At 41.6% G+C, this 7,617-nt stretch overlaps 1 long non-coding RNA gene across 1 annotated transcript; it reads left to right on the top strand.

Annotated features, from left to right (window-relative positions):
• Nucleotides 1-2,426: 2,426 nt before the first annotated feature.
• LOC310826693 lies at nucleotides 2,427-7,367 on the top strand. Its single transcript, XR_014555931.1, has 2 exons — nucleotides 2,427-2,518; nucleotides 5,466-7,367. It is a non-coding gene; the product is annotated as an uncharacterized lncRNA (long non-coding RNA).
• Nucleotides 7,368-7,617: the final 250 nt, after the last annotated feature.

Genomic DNA, 7,617 nt, shown 5'->3' with positions numbered 1-7,617 from the left:
CAGAAGATGAAGGCTCTTCCAGGACAGGGTTGAGTGCTGAGAGTCTCATTGTGAGCACAGACTCTGTCAGAGAGGAGTCAGAGGTTGCCCTTGCTGCCCAGCAGCTTGACACTCCCAGTCCTACTGGTTCTCCTCCGCCCCTGACACATGGGGACTTGAGAAGGGTCATTCACATTGCTGAGCTACAGGCCAGACAGGTCCAGAAGAGAAGTCCACCCCCTCACTGCAGTCTACATCTGGGGGGGATCGGCAGTGAGAGGCTAGAGGGGGAAGGTGGGGGCCAGTGGTCAGTTCCAGCAATGTCTTCACCTAGGTGAGACATGCTTGGCATGCAAGAGATCCCAGGTTCACTCCTTGGTGTCTCCAGCTAACTGGATATCATGTAACATGGCTGGCACCTTGGAAATGCTGTTGCCCATTAAACGAGATGGTGCTGAGCCAATTGGACCTCTCATGTGACTCAGTATATGGCAGCCTCAAGAATTCTAGCTCTCTAGATCAGTTCAAGAAGGATGTTGCTCCTGACTGATTGGTTCCCCACTGAGCCACTTGAGATGCAGAGCTGACTGTTGTTTGTGCCAATGCTCCTTCTACCTGTATCCCTTCCCCTGTGATGGCTGAGGGCCAAACTGCACATGAATCAGTCCCCTGTATTTTCCTTCTATGGTTGGAAAAGCAGATTAGAGGAAGAGTTCTTTTTTTGGTAATGTTTATTATTTCATTTTATAATGTAGATAACAACAGATAAAAATGAGAAAATGAAATTATAAAACAGGCACATAGAATGAGCACATTTGCACATGGGTTAAAATAACAAAGTCCAAGTAAAGGCTGTCAACATTATCAGATGGAAGGGGAGCATTTTGATCACAAACATGGCCTGCAGGGGACAGATTTAAGTGCTCCTTCTCAAAATGCCTTTGTTCCAAAATTAAATTGCAGCTTTTATTATCCCCCATCCCAAGGTTGACTTTCACTGTTTTGTACCAGTTTGGCCCTCAGCTGAAACCAGTTCTGCTTTATCTGCAGTTACCTGCACTCATTAGACCCTCCCTCAACTGACTGAACAGGATCACCTTAATTCTTAGTCAAATTTGTTGTTGTTGCTACTGCTTACAACAATTTTCCTGTTTGAGACCATGATTATAAGTCTAAGGCAGGGATGTGGAACCTGTGCACATTCCACTGTTGCCATGGTTCATCGTTACCAGGGCTTATGTAAGTTGGAGTTAAGCAACATCTGGAGGATCACAGGTTCCCCATCCCTAGTCTAAGGTCCTGGGGATGAGCAACAAATTTTAAAGGAGGTGTCTATGCATGATTTCCTTCCCCCTTCATCCAGGCAAGCAGCAGCCTGCTGGAATCAGCTCTATCTAGAAAACGTCTTTTGCTACTTACTGCTGAATTTATTGCTTATGTGTGCTGCCTTTTATATAGCAACTAAGTAACAGTCCAGAGCTCTATTCAAAAGGCCCTCTGCTTCCAAGAAATATCAATCCATCATGATACAAGCAAATATCCAGCAGGGACATACACAAGACTAATCTATCCCGGCTTATTGGTTATAATTAAGCATACCACATGAATAGAGCCCTTCTGGTATTTCTGCTGATCTGCAACTGGGGAAGATCACAAAACCTACTAAACACAATCGTCATTATAGGGTGTGTGGTTTTTTCTTTTCTTTTTTAGCTTTGCTAATGACTTAAATGTGTTGTCTTAACCAATTATACTCTGGCAGACATGTGAAAATAAAATCTAGAACATCAAACTCACCAGTCAGTTCCCAAATAATTGATGCTTTATCAAATTCATCCGCACACACAAGCAAATGCAAATAGAGGCAATGTTCTACTTTTGTGCGATATAAATGAGCTTATCAAGATTAGACATGAACTCTTACAATGAGCTAATCAAAACAGAAAGCCGAAAGAGATGTATGATACATCCGAGAAATGTCTTAGTTTCATCATACAGCGCACACTATAAACCCCATTCTAGCCCCATCCTTCTCAAAATGAGAATGTTTTGCTGGACTTTATTTTGAAACAAGTAATAAAAAAGACGCGGTCAGCTTTTATGGAAGTGCAGACAGAGGCAAACTAATAAATTTCTTTCCTTAAAGGTTTCACAAACTATGGTTTGTGTGCTACACAGGCAGTTTCTGGGCAGCTCACCAAAGGGAACATAAATAAAATAAAACAAAGCTCCTGAGCATGACTTTGGCTGGATCTACACTGATATAAAAATGCCCACAATATAGCTTTCAATGCAATTCCTCCTTGATGACAGATCGCTGCTCTACAGTGCCCTCTGGTGTCACATTTTTATAATGCCCTTTTAATGTTTTAACTGACCAGTGTAGATCAGTTCTTTGTGTGAAGTAGGAACTTTTCCTTGCTCTCCTCATCATTGCCTTCTCTAGCCACATCCTGAGGACCAACGAGCCTGGTCAAAGGAGGCATTGTGGAGAGGGCAGAAGGAGAAACTCAGTCTTCCACCTCCAAGCTGCGAAGAAGTGAGTGAGAGTTTCTAGCTTGTGCGAAGTGAAAGAAGAATAGGCCTAATGCGGTGATGGAAATATAAGGACTCTGGAAATGGGAGAAGTCAGAAAGCCCACAACATTTGGGAGTGGGCATGCTTGAGAAATATAAACCCCATTCACACATTGCTCCTGTGTTCCAAGGGCTGCTGGCTCGGCCGCTGAGGTTATAGAGCTTCCTCCAATGTCCATGCATTAGGCATGGATATCTGAAGGCGGAGGCCTATTATCTCCATGTTTCCGGCTTCCCTAGGACCTTGAACACTGACTGACAGGGCCCACTGAAGCCTGATGTGTGAAGATCTGGCTTTGTAGGCTTTCCCCCTGTAGACATCCATGCTGGAAGCAGAGCTGGGGAGGTTGTGCAACCTCAGGGGCAGCCCAGCTACCCCTTGTTTGTGTGAGTATCATGACTTGGTCCTTGCCTCCTGCTAAAGGGTGGGTTGGGATTTACTTATTCACTGCACCTAATGAATGTTCCAACATAGTACTCAGCTCAGAAAACTCAGAAAACACATTGCAAAATTGAGAGAAAAAACATTTAGAGCTCTATATTTGGAGATTCCATTCTCCTCCCTTCATCACACCTGGGCCTGGGAAGTGAGTTTTGCTTAGCAGTTCCTAGACATGTCCTTTCTCTCTTTTTTTGCCTGCCCGTCTGTCACAGTCTAAAGTGAATTTAATGCACTGGTGTCACATTACAGATGATTAATATTGTGGTGTTAATATTATGGCTGTCATTGTCACAAGGCTATGAAAAGCCACATATCCTACTTGTGCATCTCCAGCTTGGGGCGGCTTCAGATTTGTCACTGTTCCTTCATTTGAAGCTCTTGAATTTGGGAAATATGGCAAAATCTGTGTGTGGATTATCGTGAGTGACAAATGCACACAGGTCCTTACAGAATACACATGCAGCAAAGCAGTGCCTACACCTGTAGCATGCCTGTCCTCTTTCACCTCATGAGGTAATAGGGATTTGGGGGGAGTAGTTTATATTGAGGAGAAGGCATGGGGCAGGGCAAGGGGTTAAATATTGCCTCCCCCAGGGCGGCTGCTCCAGAATTGCAGTCCAAGAATGGAACTTGCATGTCACATCTCACATGTCACCAACAGTACAATCTTAAACTCGGGACTATTGAATTCATTGGTGGCTTACTCCTAAGTAAATGAGGTGAGGACTGCAACCTAACTTCTCTTCTTTTTCCTTGTAAGTCACTGGGTGCTGTCCTGTCTCCCCTGAAGTCAAGATCAAAATAAAGCAGTGATCCCAGTAGGATCAAGGTTACAACCAATGAAACCAGAGCTGTGCTGCAGCGATGTGCTTCCTATTAATATATATTAAGCTTAAAAGCTTTCTACTAATTATAATAGAACCCAGACCATTAGATTCTTGTGGGAGGATAAATGGTTTGGGCTGGGAATGTTGAGTCTCTCCCACTCTGCTTGGGAAATATATATATATATATATATATATATATATATATATATATATATATATATATATATATATAAATTGAAACAGATTTCCAAACCTCCCAGAGTCAAGATTCAAGAAGCACATCTTCTCCAAAGCAAAGGATTGGACATGTCTTTTGTCTTCTTTGGGTGAAATTGCACTGAACAAGTTTCCAGCAAGAGAACTGCAAGCCCACAGACTGAAGGCAATACTGACAAAGCTTTTAATAAAAGTTGCCCATTGACTTTAGAATTTCAAGATTAAAGTCTCTCCAGCCTCTCTCACTCTCTGCATTCGGCTGTCCTACTTTGAGCCATGGGTATTCCCAGGGAAATGCATCTCCTCCACACTTCAGCTTCACCAGCTTTGTGATGGCATCAGATTCCTGCCTGATAACACAGTCAATGGGCTGTGCATGTGCTTTTTATCTGAAGAAGCCACAACTGTAATATGGTTCTGTGTTTTTTCCTTTTAAAAAATTGTGAAAGCAGTCCAGAAAGCAGTCCTCCATGCACAACACTTTCCCATCCCCCTCCTCTAACAAACTTAAGCAGCAATACGCTCTTAACGGGGAGTAAACCCTACTGAACTCATTTGACTTCTTATTAGAGATGGGAGAGGACTTTATTTGATGCTTTTTTCTTTTCTTGCTGTGGAAAAACTTGCTCCTGAACTCTGTTGCTGGTTGAATTAGGTACTTCTGTAGATTGTGTCACACATTTTCACTATGTGTAAAGTGTTGATAGAAATATTCATCTAGTATATATTTTGAAAAGTAGTACATCTGTCCATTTTTCTGTCTTTTATTTTGGATTAAGACACCTCTAGAGATATCATCACCGAACATAGCACAAGATAGGGGTAGCAGTTAGGGAGGAAGTTAGTGACAATGTTGTTTTAATCTCTCCATATCTTCAACGATGAATATGCCCCCAATGCCAGCTTGTGTTGGCCTCCTTTTGACCTTTGTGTGGAAAATGTAATGATAAAAGGTGTTAAGTCCAGTGGTACCTCGGGTTACAAACACTTCGGGTTACAGACTCCGCTAACCCTGAAGTAGTACCTCGGGTTGAGAACTTTGCCCCAGGATGAGATCAGAAATCATGCGGTGGCAGCACAGTGGCAGCAGGAGGCCCCATTAGCTAAAGTGGTACCTCAGGTTAAGATTGGTTTCAGGTTAAGAACGGACCCCCGGAACAAATTAAGTTCGTAACCAGAGGTACCACTGTACCTAACTTGTGAAAAATAAGTATCTCCATAAGGGATTACATCACCAATGACACTGGTGGGAGGGTGGGTTTTTTTTTTTGAGGAAAATGGCCTCACAGGCCAAACTGGGTTACCTGGTGGGCCAAGAATGGTCCGCAAGCCAGAGATTCTCCAAGCCTGGATTACAGGAACCTAGAAGGTATAACTCATTTGATTCATTTCATGGTTTTTGCTCCTTTCTCCTATCCACTATAGTGCCTATCATTAAAATGACTGATCCCCAGCTGCTGGAGTTGTGCACCTCAAGGCAAAAGTTTTCAAACAGCCATGAAAGTTGTTGATATTGGCTAGATATTCTTTGCTCCCCCAACCTGAAAACTACTACATTACGAGAAATGCCGCATCAAGAGAAGAAATTGATTTTGTTAACGTGGTGTTTTTTTTTAATATAGAAAACACCCACACATGCATTCCTTCTGATTTTATTGTACTCCTGTCTGGTTACAACAGACAGTAGTTACTCCAGATCTTAAGAAGATATGATTTATTTTAAGAAGAATGGATGTTGCGAAGAAGTTAGTGAAACATCTGGCCATTGTGAGGAGAGAGCAAGATTCATATTCATGGGCCAGCTGCCTGAAATAACTATTTTCTTCGGTGCAACTCACTGGTTATAGCATTACAGTGACTGACTATGGTGTTTCTACGAATGACACAGAAAGTTGTGATTCAGATGAGCTGAGAGATTGCTGTCTACTGACAGATGCACTGTGTATTAACTGGGAGTGGTGGTGCAGCAAACATTGCTCTCCAACCAGCTCTTGAAGTTTAGCTACACAAGACATCAAAAGCAAAACCCTAAAAGGAACTGAACTCTACATGAAACTAAAACACCAAGCCGAGGGCAAAAACAGGTTTTTAATTTTTTGAAACTTCTTTCCCTTCTCAAGTGTCAAATTTGCAATGAATAATGCATCCAAAGAATTCTTCAGTTCTAAATTCTGAATAACAAATAAGTTCATCAAATGAGACACACCACCAACTTCTGCAGTTCACTTGTGGCAACTCTTTGCTTACATATACAACACCTGCCTTGCTTGTTTTCTTATAAAGATATGGTTTGGGTGCAGGCAAGGTCTGTGGCATCTTTAACTTGGTCAAGGCCCAAGCAAAATCAGAACACTTATGGCTATATCACATCTTCAAGCTTACAATAGACTGATTTTTACGAAGCAGCACATTTTAAAACAGGTTTGTTATTAATCAGTGGAATGTGTGCTTTCATTTTCTCCCCACAGGGATCCTGAGCACGAGAGGCAAAAGTTCACCATCATTGCATCTTGGTCACATGTAGGGATTGGGGAGAAATCTGATTCAGTTCTCATTTAAAGCCAAAATTATTAAATCCACACTTTCCAAAACAATATGCGAACCAAAACACAGCCAACTTTTGAAATTTGCACTTGAAATTTGCGATGCAGTTCTCCAACCAACAAATGTTTACAAAAATGCATATACTAGGGGGAAGTGAGCAAAACAATGAATATATTAGTGAAAACAGCATACAAGATGCATTATATTAGGAAAATTGCCTGCAAAAATGTGTAAATCAGTAAAAAATGCATTGAAATATGTTTATTAGGATAAATTCTCACTGAAATGCTGAACAATTTTCATGAGGATTTTTTTAAAAAGAAAATTTGCAAAGTGCTGCAGAAATATGGAGAACTGAATTGAAGACTGGGAAACCGAGAACATGAGAGGACCCAAATTAACAAATCCCTCCACTCCTGCTTACAGTAAGCTATTGCATGCAGCTATTAAAAGCTTTCTCTGAAGCTGCTATCTTCAAATGGGGAAGAAATTTGTTTGGTTCACATTTTAACACAATCTTGAACCAATGCACACACTTCTTCAAATCACCCAGAGATCTACTTCTACCTTCTGTCCACCCATGGAGCAGACAGTGCTGAAACAGAGAGACGCATGGCTGAATTGATATAGAGCAGCTTCCTGTGCTATAGAAGCCTTTGTTTATTAATGCAAATTGCCTTGTCCTCCCTGATTTTGTCTGATAGGTGTTGTTTTTAAAGCAATGCACCACTTAAGCTATTGGGGTTCATCACAAGATGTGGCAATAAGCTCCATGCATCAGTTCATGATGTCTTTTACTTAAAGCAACCATCAAACAAAATTTTATGCACACTTTAGTGCATTAATATATTTGGATTAACTGGGGGAGGGGAAACAACCCCTACACAAGCAATTATTTTTACAACTCTTTAGACCAAGTTGCTCTTAGTGAAGAGTTCTGAGAATGAAAGAGCTGTTTGCTAGACTGTGTCAATTTCACTGCAGTCTCTGTGGTCCAGCTCTAATAGATGTCTTTGGATCCAAATAACAAGGT

The sequence above is a fragment of the Podarcis gaigeae genome (assembly GCF_964106915.1).
Source record: "Podarcis gaigeae genome assembly, chromosome: 11".
Taxonomy (NCBI): domain Eukaryota; kingdom Metazoa; phylum Chordata; class Lepidosauria; order Squamata; family Lacertidae; genus Podarcis; species Podarcis gaigeae.
This window is presented reverse-complemented; position numbering and strand designations above follow the sequence as displayed.